Raw genomic sequence first — 16,852 nt, forward strand, 5'->3', positions numbered from 1 at the left:
CTCTGTAGAGCCTTCCTACCGTCAAGCAGGTCAGCAGTCCCACCCAACTTGGTGTCATCTGCAAACTTACTGAGGGTGCACTCGATCCCCTCGCCCAGATCACCGATAAAGATATTAAACAGAACTGGCCCCAGTACTGAGCCCTGTGGAACATCACTTGTGACCAGCCACCAACTGGATTTAACTCCATTCATCACAACTCTCTGGGCCTGACCATCCAGCCAGTTTTTTTACCCAGTGAAGAGTGCATCCATCCAAACAATGAGCAGCCAGTTTCTCCAGGAGAATGCTGTGGGAAACGGTGTCAAAGGCTTTACTAAAATCTAGTTAGACAACATCCACAGCCTCTCCCTCACCCTCTAAGAGGGTCACCTTGTCATAAAAGGATATTAGGTTAGTCAAGCAGGACCTGCCTTTCATAAACCCATGCTGACTGGGCCTGATCACCTGGTTGTCCTGTACGTGCCACATAAAGCCACTCAAGATGATCTCCTCCATAACCTTCCCTGGCACTGGGGTCAGGTTGACAGGCCTGTAGTTCCCTGGATCCTTCTTCCAGCCCTTCTTGTAGATGTGCATCACATTTACTAACCTCCAGTCAAACTGGGACTCTCCAGTTAGCCAGGACTGCTGATAAATGATGGAAAGTGGCTTGTTGAGCACTTCTGCCAGCTCCCTCAGTACCCTTGGGTGGATCCCACCTGGCCCCATAGACTTGTGTGTGCCTAAGTGGTGTAGCAGGTCACTAACCATTTCCCTTTGGATTATAGGGGCTTCATTCTGCTCCCTGTCCCTGTCTTCCAGCTCAAGGGGCTGGGTATCCAGAGAACAACTGGTCTTACTATTGAAGACTGAGGCAAAGAAGGCATTAAGTACCTCAACCTTTTACTCATCCTTTGTCACTTATGTTTCCCCCCACATTCAATAAAGGATGGAGATTCTCCTTAGCCCTCCTTTTGTTGCTAATGTATTTATAGAAACATTTTTTATTGTCTTTTATAGCAGTAGCTAGATTAAGTTCTACTTGGGCTTTGGCCCATCTAATTTTCACCCTGCATAACCTTGTGACATCCTTGTAGTCCTCCTGAGATGCCTGCGCCTTCTTCCAAAGGTCATAAACTCTATTTTTTTCCCTGAGTTCCAGCCAGAGCTCTCCGTTCAGCCAGACCAGTCTTCTTCCCCACCAGCTCGTCTTTTGGTACACAGGGATGGCCTGCTCCTGTGCCTTTAAGATTTCCTTTGTGAAGACTATCCAGCCTTCCTGGAGTCCTTTGCCCTTCAGGACTGCCTCCCAAGGGACTCTTGTCAACTAGTCTCCTAAAGAGGCTAAAGTCTGCCCTCCAGAAGTCCAAGGTAGCAGTTCCGCTAACTTTCCTCCTTACTTCTCTGAGAATCAAAAATTCTATCATTTCATGATCGCTGTGCCCAAGACCGTCTCCAACTGTCACATCACCCTAACAGTCCTTCTCTGTTTGCAAACACCACGTCCAGCATGGCACCTTCCCTAGTTGGCTCCCTCACCAACTGTGTCAGGAAGTTATCTTTCACACACTCCAGGAACCTCCTAGACTGTTTCCTCTCCACTGTATTGTATTTCCAGCAGACATCTGATAAGTTGAAGGCCCCCACGAGAACAAGGGCTAGTGATTGTGAGACTTTTCCCAGCTGCTTATAGAATATTTCATCTGCCTCTTCATCCTGATTAGGTGGTCTATAACAGACTCCCACCATGATATCTGTCTTGTTGCCCTTATCCCTGATTCTTACACATAAACACTTAACCTTATTGTCACCATCATCAAGCTCCATACAATCAAAACACTCCCTAACATGCAGGCCTACCCCACTTCCTCCCCTTCCTTGCCTATCCCTTCTGAAAAGTTTATAGCCATCCATTGCAGCACTCCAGTTGTGTGAGTCATCCTACCATGTTTCTATGATGTCAACTATATCACAGTTTCCTATTGCACAGTGGCTTCCAGCTCCTCCTGTTTGTTGCCCATGCTGCGTGCATAGCTGTAGATGCCCTTCAGTTGGGCTATTGATCCCATGATCTTTTGTGGGAGAGAAGCCCTAATTCCTACATGACCATTTTCAGGCACTTCTGTGGTTTCTATAACACATCAATAATCCTTGTGTCTTTGCTGCCACATGGATCTCCATCCCCTACCTCCACTGATACAGCAGACTAAAGGAGGTCACTAGCATAACAGGACTTTTATGGAGACAGAACCCAGAATGCTCTTTGAAACCTCTTTAGATTTTGACAGTCAGCCATTGATAATTATTGTCTAAATATGATTTCCAAATATCTCACACCCACATTATTTCAATTTTGTTTATTTTCTTAGCTTATTTATGAGAATGTCTTCTTAAATGACGTCAGAAGCCTTACAAAATTTGAGACAGATAAGATCTACTATCTCCATCCACACAAGGTGTGTTTCTCTGTCAGAGAAATGAATAAGGTTGCTTTGACATGATTTGGTCTTCATAAACCCATGTTGGCTGCTGCTCATTTGTTTTCCTCTCAGTGCTTACAGGTAAGTCTAACTGGGACAAGGGCTCAAAATAGTAGCACAATGTCTAGCAGAAATGGAAGTTAAACTGACTGGATTACAACTCCATCTCTCTTTTCTCGTTAGAGCTGCATGTGGGATTTGTTCTTTCTCAGTTTTCTAGAACATAATCCTTTCTTCTGGGTTCTCAGGTAAAACCAGTAACAGCTCTGAAATTGCTTCAGCCTGTTCTTTTAAGTACTGGGGGATAAGGTTCATGATGATGATTTGATAAAACTAATTTATTGGAGTGTTCTATAACACATTCTTTTCCTTTTTGGGCCTGACATTACCTCTTTGTTGCTGGCATTCCTTGGATTTGCCACCTGGTTGCAGTTGATCTCTTTACCAAAGACTGAAGCAGAAAGAGATCAAATACTTCACCTTTTTGGCATCATCTGTCAGTGTCTTTCTCTCCCATTGAGCAGCAGACCAAGACCTCCCTTTGTTGGGGTTTTGGAGGGTTTTTGTTTGGTTGGGTTTTTCTTCTTTACTGAGAAATTTGTTGGTTTAGTTATTCTTATGTCCTATTTGCATCACTGGTTTGTGTTTTGTGTTTTTTGGTCCTGTGTGCTTATGCTATTCTTTTGGGTTTGTCTTTGCAACTGGACTTACTTTTTATCTCCTGTATGCTTTTTAACTTGTTCTTCAGCAAAATGCAGCAGTTGTGATACAAGCAGGTTTCTCTCTCCTGCATTTTCTCTCCATCCTCAATTTTGGGATAAGTTGTTCTTGTGTTGTTAGTATTGCTTGGTCTCCCTTTTTCTGTGGGCTTGTCACCCATGGGATACTACCCACCCCCTGAATTTACTGACGGTTGTCTTCTTGAATTCCTGTAAGGGTTATTCAGTGTTCTCTGTGTTCTTTCTTGGGATTACAATTGCTTTCACTCAAATTATTCCCTGTTAGTGAAGAATGAAGTGCATTGTTTTTAACAGTGAGACTAATTCATCGTCAAACAGACCAACTCTTGTCATGATCAGAATATTCCATTTTTTTCAAAACAGTGTTGTAATGGAGTGATGTAGGCCAAATGCAGAAAATATTAGGTGGTGTCTCCTCACCTTTAAAACTCTATATCTCTGAAAGTTTACATAGGTGTTTGTTGGCTCCCTCACAGGAAACCTGCAGCAGAGCCAGTGGTAGAACCAAATCCCTGTGGCCTGCTGCAGTGTCAAAACCATGGATTCATCCATCATTGCTCTCTAAATTATGTCTTTTGCACTTAGATAATTTAGACTTCCCTGTATTTGAAGGAAGTTGCTGATTCACTGAGCAATCACACAAAACCAAGCAGTCCAGAGACTGAAAGGGCAGTTTGAGGGACTGATATGTAGAGACTCTTTGGAACATGATGCAGCAAGATCCATCAAAAGTAATTCAGAAGTCACTTTAAAATTTGCAGGTAAAGCATGACTTCTGGATTGAGATGAATTTCCAAATCCCTTTTAAAACCTGTACAAAGAACACAAATGATGGGTTTTTTTAAATCCTTACTGTATGTTTAATATACATGTTCCTTTGTTGAAGTAGAGAAAAGCCATGTGTTTCATTATATGGGGTTGTATGGACCCATATCTTGGTTTTTCCTCTCTTTATTAAAATCAAAATAGATGGCACTAATCCCTGAAATAAAGGATAAGTTATTTCTTCATGTTCAAAGTATGAGGGTTCCACGGTTGCTCTTGCACTGATCAGTTCAATGATTTTACTTAAAAATGGAACGGTTTAAACATAAGACATAATTAAATAAATACCTGCTATAGTTACCACATTGGTATGCTCCCTTTTGCTGGTTTGAGCACATATTTCCTCTACTGAAGTCAGTTACGGCCCATACAAATTGATTTCTACACCTCTTCCTACATTCTGTGAGTATCTGCAGAATCTGGGCCTATGTCCCCTTTCTGATCTCATACTGATGTAATTCTGCTGATTTTCAATGGAATTACATCAGTGTTTAAATTGCTGGCTTTATTTGGGTTGTTCACTGAGATCCATGTAGAATGGGTCACTTAAAAGGTCATACATTCTTCTTTTATGAAAACAGCAAGTGCTTTTGGGCAAAGAATGTCTTTTTTCTTCCACATTTTATGGGTCTAACACCTAGTTTGTAGGTACTACCACAATATAAACATTATTACTCTTGAGAACAGGTACTAGACAAACTACATTAATTCCGTGGATTCTTGAAACTCTATGTGTTGCTAGGAGTTGCTTTCAAATAGGGGAGAGGATTTGAGATATTTGTAGTAGAGAGAACATTCCAAAATGCTCATCACTGATGACCTCCATCTCCTTTCTTTGGAGGAAAGATTAAGTTCTCATGGGCTTCAGTGGGACCTGATAGGCTGTGCTTCCTCTTCTAATCATTGTGACTGAAGGAATATATATATTCATGCTGCTAGGGATGATATACATCAGCTTGTTCACTTGCAGACATCTCTTGCTGACAGGAACTTGGACCATTGTATTCAACTTAGTGCTTCTACAGCCATTTTTGAGGATACAGTTGTGGCTTAAACTTGACTAGTTAACACTGATTTTTCCTAGAGGGAGCTGCACCATGCTAAACATGTTTTACATCAGAGCTGTATTTTTGCAGGAGGTTTTGCTGGTGTGATTGTATTGGTGCCAGAGACCCAAGCAGATATAGGACCTTTGCTCTATCTCAGCTCTCTGGGAATAAAATTGTGTGAAAAAATCTGAAAACCACAATTCTGAAAGTCCTGTTAAGAATTAATGCTCAATACCTCATATTATTGTAAAATTATGTAATTTAGCCTTCCAAGTCTGGGAATGGGCAGAGCAGACTGTTGTGCTTTCTAACTCCTCATTACAGAAGCATGTCATGTAACAGAGGCTGTCTTTCCTACACTTGTGTTGCTGTTGTTGGTTTACCTCTGCTCTTAAAACACAACTTCAGTCTTTGCTTCACTCCTCCCTTTCCTGTCCCAGTTCTGGGCCAAACTTGGCAGAATGAACTGATACAGTGTAAAAAACAAAAAAACCCAACAAAACCAGGCTGAACCGAAGAATACCCCCAAAGAAATGAATGACCTCTGCATCACCTTCACATCAAGGACTGAAATGTAGGTAAAGGGTCATTATGTTCTGCTGGGCTGACACAGCACAATACTGATTTCTACTTTTGCCACATCCTATCCTCACTGTAGATGGCCAACATAATGAGGACAATCTGCTCAGATCGGGAAACCTGTGCTCTCTGATGTATTCAGGGGTTATATCTACAAGACAATGTTACTGGAACTTAGGGACTCTGTAGTATTGCATTAGGCACATATATAAACAAGTGAACTGTATGCACTGAAGTGACTTGAATGAGAACAAACGGTTTCAATGTAATTAAAGCATAATTCAGTGAGTTAATTTTCTTTAGTTGTAGGTGGACACAGTTAATTGAGACTGCAGATAATTGACACTGCAGATGTCAGCAGAGCATTTGGCCCTTCCTATTTGTGCTCACAGATTTTTGTTTGTTTGATGATTACAGTGCTGCTGATCCCGCATGTTGAAAATAGACTACCAAGAAATGGCCAGAAGATTTACACTTTCATAAGGAAACACACCCGAATAAGGAGAGTAAAATCTGGCCAGACCTTGGCTAAATTGCTTCACAGTCAACCTCCCAGAGTGATTCCTCTCAGGAACATAGCAGGCCCCTACAAACATGGGTTGGTGCCCTCTGGAAGGGCATTTTCTTGACGTAACTCTCAGACCCGGTGGATCTCCTTCAGCTGCCTGGCTTCTAAAAGGTGAGGGAGAGACTCTGACTCTCAGAGCATAAGGTCTGGCTGACCTGAGGTGAGGCTCATTTTACAACTGAGGTAGGAGCTCTGTGTCCTTGACAGTTGCTGGACTGGATCAAGGAGGTGCTCAGATGCAGCCATGTCCTTCCCAGCCTAGCAAGTTTGTTGGTGTCTCATGTGTGTTTCACAGAGAGCATCTGCCTCTTGGTTTTGCTGCTTGGTGAATGATTGCTTTCTGTTGTAGAGGACATTCAGTCTCTTTGCGATGATCAGAGAATCAAAGTATAATTTAGGCTGGAAGGAATCTCAGGAGGTCATCTAGTCCAATCCCCTGCTATGATGTCCCAGAAACCTGATCAGAGAGTTTAACACCAGTTTTCTAAGTACAAGAAGGCAATTTGGTACTGTACCGATAAATTTGAAGTTCATATTAGCTGGTTTGAAGGATTTTCCAGTGCACCTATTGTCACGATACTTGACAAGTCATTATATATAATTCATTGTTAGAGTATCTTGTGCTTCAGTAATTTTTTTCTTTGCAGTGCCCTCTGGAAAGAAATTTCACTGATAAAGTTCTTTGTTATTAAATATCAAACTAACTTAATCAGGAGCTGCCTGCCACTCACTGCTGTGTTTTAGTGCTTTTAGAAACTGCTGTATCACAGTGTCTATTTATTGAGTTGATTGTGGTCTGCTCCAGCTGTACTCCATAAAGGTATGTAGGTGACTTCTTCGCATTACTTCAGCTGTTCTTCCAAAATGTTTAGATAGCTTCAGGAGAACTAACAATCATTTCACATGTGAATGCCTCACTCAAGGCAACCATGACAAAACTTCCATGATTAAGACAGCAAGGAATTTCTCTGGCGTATGTACATATTTTGGATTTTACTCTTGGATGGGTTTTTTGCCTCTGCTGAGCTTGAAAATTCATTAAAGCAAAGATTGTCTCTTTCAAGTACATTAGCACAGTGAAGCCATGCTTTATGAATGGAAACAGACATACTGTTTTACATGGCACGTCCCAGTATGCTACTCATCAGTACATCTGACTGCAAGGTGATTGCTTTCTGTATTGGTAATCTGACCATAAGGACATGACAGAGTCTTGTGTTGTTAACCTCTGTGAGGATCTGTTGTTGTTGTAAATTTCATCTTAACTATCTCTGGGTTACTCAGAAAAGTTCAAGATTAGGTAATAATATAGACCTCATTCCCACCCTGTCTTTTTTAGGATCTGCCATAAAGCTCCTAACAATCACTGTGTTCTCTATTTTAAACAAATGATGTGTTCAATAGTCCTTATACAGTAATCTTGACTTTCCTGATTCTTTGATGTGAAAGAATGTGCCACAACTCTTTCTTCTCCTCTTCTTCATCTTTTTTGTGTTGAATTGCATTTTCTTTCATGATTAAACTTGATGTTTTCTGCTTATGCTCATTTTGTGACCTCTCCTAGCTTCTGATCATGTCCCTGCTGAGTGCACGCCTCTATTATCATACTGTCTGCAATGCTGTGGACACCTGCTAAGACTGAAAAAACCATCATTTTTCAGCTGAAACAATTCTCTAGCAGCCTGTGATTCCAAGAGTTAAGCTGTGGAATTTGAATTTTTTCCCACTGGGTGTTTAAAGTGCTCAGCACAAGTAACTTGCTGTCTAAGCTAAACTGTCAATACTGAGGCATGTCAGCTGACATTTGAGCAATTTTATCTCCAACTGGTTTGCTAGGTTTAAAATAATGCTGTCTTTTTTCAGAGTTGTAGGATCCAGGCAGACCCACATGTGATCATATTCCTTCTTGTTAACGTCCTAAAATGTGAACCTTGTCTCTCACTGGAGGTTGGATGGATGTTTCTTGGTAATTATTTAGGTGTGGTCAAATACTGATATAGGTTAGGCAGAAGGATTAGATAGCCTCTCAGGATTCTGTACAGTACTATTTTCTCTCTTAGCCATGGGAAGGGTTAGCCGATTTTCACATTATTTGAGTGTTTTTCAATTTCTTCAATGCCTGTTTATTAAAGGACTTGCACCTGTGCATATATAAAATGTTTCCACTTTCATTTATGCTCATTTGATCTTTGAATATATGTTAATACTCACATTCTTACTGTCTCATTTGTGACTATTTATGTTCAGCTGTCCCAAAACCAGTTTCCCTTTCAAGAATTAGTCCTATGGGTAAAGTAGTCAGCCCAGTCTGCAGAGATTTTTTGTGATTAATTATTAGTAATTTTCCATCCACAACTCTTCACTTCCACAAATCATTTAGGTGAATTACACAGGGTAAAATGTTCTAAGGATTTGGGCACAGGACTTTGATATGAAAGGTGCAACTGTAACTGCAAGATTTGCTCAAACAAAGGAATTGTGAGATTAAATGTGAGTATTTCTCTCACCAGATATCTAAATGAAATGAAGAGAAGCATGTTTAGAAATATGACTACAACTCAACTGCACGTTCATCTTCAGTGTGGAAAAAACTGACCTATTTCTTCATGCTTTGTACCCCAAATAGTCTATATACTGACTTAAAAAAAAAAAAAAAAAAGACTATTCTCCATCTGGAAATGTGCCCCATAGTTTGCCACTTCACATGTATTTGTCAAGATCATTGTGCAACAGCCATGTCCTGTTGTACAAGTTCATTTAGTTCTCCCTGATGGTGTTACTGATGGGACAGCTGTATTTGTTTATAGGGCAACTACAGCCAATGTTTGCACTGGATGCTCTCAACTTTCATGGCATTTGCTGTACCAAGTGTAATGAAGTGGAAGGGAAAACCAGAGAAACAGAAATAACGATATTAGTTTACATTAAAGTGTATTGATCAAAATACTAGGTTTTCCAGTCTCTACTTACCGTGTCATGTGTTCCAGCCCCTGAAAGGGTTTTGAATGCAGTGAAATCAGAACTTCTAAAGCAGAACAGAAGACTCTCAGAATTTAATTTCCTATTAAGTACTGCGATACCCTGTTGATATTGGTGCTGTGTAATGATTTCATTGTATTTTGATATCAAAAGATGGATTTATTTCCTAGAAAGTAGAAGTATCTAGAATATTACTTGCAGCTGCAAGGTCAGCTCTCCTTTCTTCCACCCCTAAACCAAATTGATTTCCTCTTGATTGTCAGTTTCAGTGCAATATTTTTCATTATTTATTGTTTAGAATTTATTCACTTTCATTATCTTATTACCTTTGGGGAAAGCATTTGATAGTGTTGAATGGCACAGAGAGGTTGGACTAAAAAGAGAAAAATCATCAATTAAATGACAAAATATGGACTGAAACTGTAAGAAGCATTGTAGCATCTTTGTCTCAAAGCTAGGCAACACTGGACATAATAGCAGTGCTCCTCTGCTTACGTGACTTTATTCCCACTTTGTATTTTCCCTTAACAAATACTGAAAATGAAACCCATAGAATGACAATTAGCTGCTCACCTGTAAGTAACGATGGCTTACAACAAGTTTAACAATTTGGTAAAATTTTACTCTGATACATATTACATAGTCTCATATAGGAATTAAACAGCAAAACTGAACAGCATGCCCATGCTGAAGATAGTCTATCCAATTTTTTTAATATTGTTATCACGGAATATTTCGATATGTCTTATCTACACAGAATTCTTGAAAGGGTATTTATAGATGTCCTCTGGGATAGGGGACATGTCAGATTGACATTAAATACCCTGTTGCAAAAGCTCAATGGTTAAAAGATATTGAAACAGGTGGCAGACCTCTTACTATACCCAAACAGAAAACATGGTATTTTTAGTTTCTGCTTTAAAGGAGTAGAGAAGAACCTGTTTTCCCCATTAATACTCTTTCTAATGTTAAAGCCCTGTACAATGCCTCCATCCCTCAGAAGCCTGAATTAAGTCATTTCTTATTGGGTATTATCATCACTAATTTGAGATCATAATTGAACAATGTGCTTTTAGATCTGACCTAAAACATTTGGAGTCCATGTGGGAGAGCTTGTCTTGCCTCATAGTGCTGTATAAAAGACAACACAAGCTTTCTTAAGCAGAATAACTGAAGCCTGGGGATATAACACACCATTTTCATCCCTTGGAGCTAGTCAACTTACCACAAAGATGCTGCCCACTTCTCATCTGTGCTAGCCTGTCCTTTGCTGAGTTCATGGATGATCTCTGACTATGTTAACTGTTACCGACGCAAAAGATATACTAGCTAAGGATATCCGTGGTGACTGTATATTGACTGGAGAAAACTGAATGTTCTGCATGTTGTCCTGTCCTCTACATGTAATTTCTTGCTATTATAACTAACATTATTTGGCATTTTTGTTCACAAATATGAGCTTCGAATAAACTAAGTCTTACCTATCCCTTTGAATTGTTTTTTTCTGGGGAAAACACTTCTTTTTTTGATCATGACAGATACATAAAAATAACTCCAATTAAAAAAAAAAAAGGTAAAACATTTTTCCGTCCTTTTTCAAAAAGAAAAAGGAAACTGCATTTCAGTGTCCATACATTTGGGATAAAAATTTGGGGTAGAAATTTAAACATGCAATTTTACATGACATTTTTATTTAGCATCTTACATTCAGCTTTAGATAGCCAACTATATATTTCTTACTAAACAAAATATTGACTTCCCCTCCACAATTAATTTCAGTTTTCCACAGTTAGTCAATAGAATCAAAGCAAACAAGACACCTGCATTACTTGCAATCTGAGATAAAGCAGTCTGGTGAATAAAATCCAGTAGTCTAGGCTCCACATTGTGGATTACCTTTGGTTCTTTCATCAGCTGGCCTTGCAAATTAAGGCAAAAACTCTGCCATCCTGACACACTGGCATTTTTGCACTCATTTTGCAAAGACAAAAGTAACAGTGGCAGCACAGCAACTGGGAATCATGATTGCATGGTTTCTTTATGTAAATGTGTTTTGCTGAAGTATCATTGTGGACAGACATGTTAAAATAAAGTATAACATGTGTTTACATTACATTTGCTTTTGTCATGAGCCCCAGTCCTGCCGCTATTGCATTCCAGAAGGATGTTGCTTTAGCAGTCTCTCATAAAATGTGAACTGTTATTTTATGTCTCCCTCTCACTGCCTACATTTTTGTTTTCCATATTCCCCTTGCACTGCATACACTTGTGGGCCCAATGCACATGGTGGCATTTTCTACTGAACAAACAGCCTTATCTGCTAGTCCATGGAGCATCACTTGGAATTGTCACTGAATATTATCCCCAACCTCACTCATTCTCTCTATTTGGAGATGAGAAGAATGATTTCAACTTAAAGGAGTTTCATCAGGGATATATTTGCCCCAACAAGCTGTGGGCTGTATAATGACAGCCAACCCCTCTGTGTTGCAGGAGGCCTCCCCCTGGAAGAATCCCATTGTCTGGATTGGCAATTTTCCTTCTTTGGCATGAAGAGCTGGCATACGGGATCCACTAGTGGGCTGATAACTCAGTAAACAGTGAAATTAAATCTTCTGACAGTCTCCTATAGGAATTTCATTAACTGCAGGCCCAATTATAGAACTTCACTGCAACTAAGGCACAGGGATGCTATTTAGCTGCCTTATGGAAAATATGCTCTCCACTTCCTTTGGTAGTAGGATGGCCTGTCCTCCATAGGTTTACATGTGCTTTCCATCTCTTGGCAGGGGGGATGTTTGTTTTTCCCAGGCCTTTGAACTCATAAGTGCTTTTCAACAGATAACAAGAGCTGAATATTTATCCTCCATATGTGTAGTAGAAGGACACAGTTTACCATCATTGTACTCTGAAATGTGCGCAGGAAGTTCAGATATGTTTGACTATCTAATAGTAATTCATGTTTTACAAATCATGACTAGTTTGGTACAAGTGAAAGGGTTTCAGAAGCTTTAGATCCGCCAAGAGGAAAAGTCCAACTATGAGGAATCACTTGAAAACATAACCAATGAAGGGGAAAATGGAAAAGAAAGAAAAAGACGCAAGTCAGGAATCAGTTTCACAGCACTGCTAAAATGCTTCAACATCTTTGGCAGCACAGGTAGACAGCCATAAACTTGGCAGGCCCCTAAACTGAGTGCTCATCTGTACCAAGGTGTCACAGGCCCCCTGAAAAAATAGAGGCTGAGAGAGGTGCAAGGTGATCTGTGTTTTTTCTGCCTTGTCTTTGGGCTGCAAGATCTACGCTGCAGCTCTAAATCATAGCTGTGTCAACAGCCAATAGAAAAAAGTATTGGGAAGACACCAATGCTATATGCAAGTGGGAATCATCTCACCATTAGGTCCTTTCAGGAATGCTACACAGAGGCAATGATTAAGTCCTTACAAATGTTGATCTATCCCGTACGGCTGGTGGGGAAAAAGCTATGAAACAATAAGGAAATGGGTAGGTTTCTAAGACAGAAGTAGAATCAGAGGATAGATATTTATGTCCTGGAAATGCAGGGTACTGTCAATAGTGATTTTGGAGAGGCTACATTCTACATGATGGCAGAATATTCAGGAAATGTTCTGGGACATATTTTAAGATTGGAGAGAAGAGAGCAATCCATGTGGTTAACCTGGGAATGATCCACATGGAGGCTGTGGTTTACAATATGGAGATTGCCAAGAATAAGGATATAGGACCTGAAAACTGCAGCAGTGGAGAAAGTAGTCTCATCTCTGAGAGGGGACTGCATAATTTAGGGTGTGTCTTTAAGAAGTTGGGAAGAAAGAGGCAAGAGTGAACAATGTAATAACCCTTTATGATTCCACCAATTACTGCATGGGAAAAGTCAAGGAAACAGTAAATGAGAGACTCAATAGCCTAAGGTATAAGAAGAATAACAGGTATATCAGGAAAATAATCAGGTTTGTGGAGTAGTGGACACATATCAAGGAAAATAAAAATTTAGAGAAGCCCCTTTGGAGAAAAAAAATTCAAAATAATAAAAAAAAAAATTCTGCTTTGAAATACATTGCAGAAACAAGCATTGATTGGAGCTCATTTCCTTCAGGCCTGTATATTAATGTCTCTGCAGTATGTTTTTATTCTTCAGCCTGATGCTGGTTTGATCACACTGGCTGGGGTGAGTTGTGCTTTTTCCCTACAGTCACTGCTTTCAAAGAGCAGAAGGGTCTAAGAGGGCAGAGCTGAGCAGAGGCAAGCTGCCCCTATGCAGCAGCCTTTGCACCTCATCTCTCCCATGGAATTAACAGATGAGACATCTGACCATTCCCTGTTATGGGATCTTACCAAGCAGAACTTTGGTGAAGCACTAGGTGGCCTTGTATTTCATCTCTTCTGGCAGAGGAGATGACAGTATGGTATGGTAGTTTGCAAGTCAGCTTGATGTCTTTCGAAGGGAGAGGTCTTCAGTTCCCTTCTGACTTCAAGACTTCAAACATGCCAAAAAAGAATTTACATGCTTAAAATGAATAAGTAATTTTATTGTGCAAGTAAGATGAGTGGGATGGCCACATGTTTTAAAGCATATTCATGTGCGTCCAGAGATACGAAACTGACCCTTGCTACAGACTCATGCTAAGAACTTCTCTGAACTGACTCAGCTGCAAACACACTAGTTCCACCTGTGGAGTCAAAAGCAGACGAACATGACTGTAATCATATGAGTCTCTTGGGCATTGGGACTGGAAAACCTTCTTCAACCACGTTCTCCAGTGGGCCAAGGATGTTCCAGAGTGCCTTTGATACCCCTGCCTGCCACAACTTTCTCCAAGTGCAATGTCATCAAGGAACAGGGAAAATGTTTTGTGCATGGCTCAGTCAGTGTTTATGACTACACCCTGAAGCTATTGCATTGTGCTGGACTTGTTTCAGTGCCGAGGCTTGCTTGTTGACCTGGATTCATGAAGTACTTTGAAACTGAGACTACTAGCCTGTGCTAAAGCAATGAAGTGAACAGGCGTTTTGTCTCCAACATGGCAGGACCAATCTGCACAGGTAATCAGAGAGGCTGACCAAGTTCTTTCTCATTTTTTCTCTACCAAGTCTGCCTAGTCCCTTCCAAACCTAGCTGAAAGCCAGATTTCTTGTGTGAATTGGCTTGAAATTCTGGGTTAAAGAAGCTTCATATACCAAAGGACAAATCAAATGAGATATACTAAAAAAACCCAAGTAAATATATTTTTAAAAACTTTCTGACTTCTAGAGGTTTGTACAAGTTCAAAACAATATACCTGGAACTAGATTTTGGTGTTTGTACCAAACTGTTTACTTGTAATATATTATGCAACATCTTTCTCTGTGGGCTTTGTAAAAATCTAAGCTGTGTGTGGTCCCTGGTACATATGGGAAACAGAGCTGGAACTTAAACTGTCTGTGTTTGTAGCTGCATTTACTGTCTTTAACGGACATTTGCATTACATTACCAATACCATAAGTCTTTTCCCAGTCCTGCTACACCTAGCTGTATTTATAATATATTGTGAACAGGAGATGGTAGCTAGTCAGCTGCAAAAGTTTTCATAGAAACTGCTAGAGCTCTTCCTCTCTCCTAGCCCACTCTACCAATTTACCTTTTACAGAATAAATTCTGACTAACAAATAGAGCCTGGAGTTGAATCAGGTGACATAGAGTATCATCGAAGATTGAATGTTACCTCTTAGCAATTTCTATTGCTTAGTTTTTGCCTAGTCAGTCCTTGCTATTACTGCCCATAGGTCCTATTGTTCATTTTGTAAGCCTTGGATTATCAGTAATGACTGAACCATTTCCAACTATCTGTATGATCTGCTTATTATAGACTTCTGAAGCCAATCCACCAGGAAGCATCCACCTAGATAGTTCTTAACTATTTCTTAGTCTTGTCTGGCATTTTCTTCAAGGAAATTTTAAAAAAGTCCTTTTTCTTGGAATAATAATGACACTGATAAAACTACCTTCAAAATACTTGTTAGGACTTAGAATCAGGGATTGGTGTATATTAAATACCATATGCTTAGGAAAAAAGTGTCCTTGCTGAAGTTGCATCTCTCCCTCTACTCAACTACTCTCTCAGTTCCTGTGAGATTGTTGCTGAATTTCCAGGGCAATGATGTCCTATTTCTCAGTGACCTACTGACACAGGGGAAGGTTTAATGCACTGGCTAGCCTTGCACCATATAGGATATTGCTCCAGTGTCTCTTGCTGTAGGGAGTATGATGACATATTCGTGATGATAAATTGTTGCGATATACTAGAGCTACTGCTGTTTTCACATATACTTGAAGGATCAACACTAGGCACTTATGCATTAAGTTTCAGCTACTCCAAAACAAGATGGGGCAGGAATTTCTGGGATGCCACAGCTTTTTGTTTGACAGGTTTCTTCAAAAGTGATTAAGCTACATCTTTGTGTTTAGGATCCCTTCCCTTCTAAAGTATAGTCCAACATGTGTTTGATAACAGCACAGTGAGCAGCTGATGCAAAGGAGATGACCAACAGGAAAGGATAAGGAAAAAATCTGCTTTTGTTTACCAGACAACAATTGATGTTCCTCCATTCTGACATGTTTTGATGGTAGATAGCTTAAGAGGAAGGCAGGAAGCCAACTGTTGACCTACAGTACTTAGCAACGAGTTAGTGCTTGGAGGGAATGTGTCCTGCCTTTGGAGCAGTTGGAAGTTTTGAAAAGCATGTCTGCATTATAGCTAGACCTTGGGTACTTGGCGGTGACAGTATGATGAAATTGTTGGCATCCTTTGTGACTTATGTATGTCCTCTGAGTTGACTTTTTAAACTTCACTCTATGAGGGGTCTGTAGGGATAAAAGGGGACAGTCAATAGCTATGGAAGGGGATCTGTCAGGGCACAAAGATGCTTGCTGTGGAAGAAGTGGGAAGATTCCTGCTCTCTGCAGGAAGCTCATTAACCCCTGGAAATGTGCTTTTGGTCCCTCTCACTGCTCTTCCTGGTTTCAGCCAGAGGTTTAGGTTTCTATGTAGTCAGTGACCAAGAAAGTTGCTACTTGGCAGGGTGAGAAGGCCCGGTTCCTCTTTGGCTCTCCAAAAATTCACCTCATCCAGAGTTATAACATCAGATTGTCTGTGATAGTGAGCACATGTTTCTATCCCTTACATCTCTGGGACATGCCAAAATTCTTCCCTGCTGCCATTTTACTGTTATCTTTCTCAGTGATGACTGTGGCAAGCCACACAACAGTTCCTTCTCTATTAAAAAAAAAAAGGCCTGTAGTGAATATGAATGAGGAGACTTGGTACGATTTTGCTTGATCACTTGCTTCCAGCCTATATAAGATATATATTTTATTCAGAGTTTATCCAGGTCCTCAAAAGATTACTCAAACCTAGTCATGACTGACCAAATGCTGAACCGCCTCTCCAGCCATGCCCATGCAAGCTGTGTCTGGGTCTGAGCATATCCTAGCACCCCAAGGGCTGCAACTGGTAAACCATGAAAATATTGACTCTTGGACACTGGACGAAAAGGCACTAAAGAATCGCCTATGTGCTGGTTCAAAACCCATACACACTAAGGTGAAGGGAGGATTAGAGCAAAAGCCAGGTAAAAGCCTGAATGAGCCC

This window comes from Strix aluco, chromosome Z, assembly GCF_031877795.1.
Source record: "Strix aluco isolate bStrAlu1 chromosome Z, bStrAlu1.hap1, whole genome shotgun sequence".
Lineage (NCBI taxonomy): Eukaryota > Metazoa > Chordata > Aves > Strigiformes > Strigidae > Strix > Strix aluco.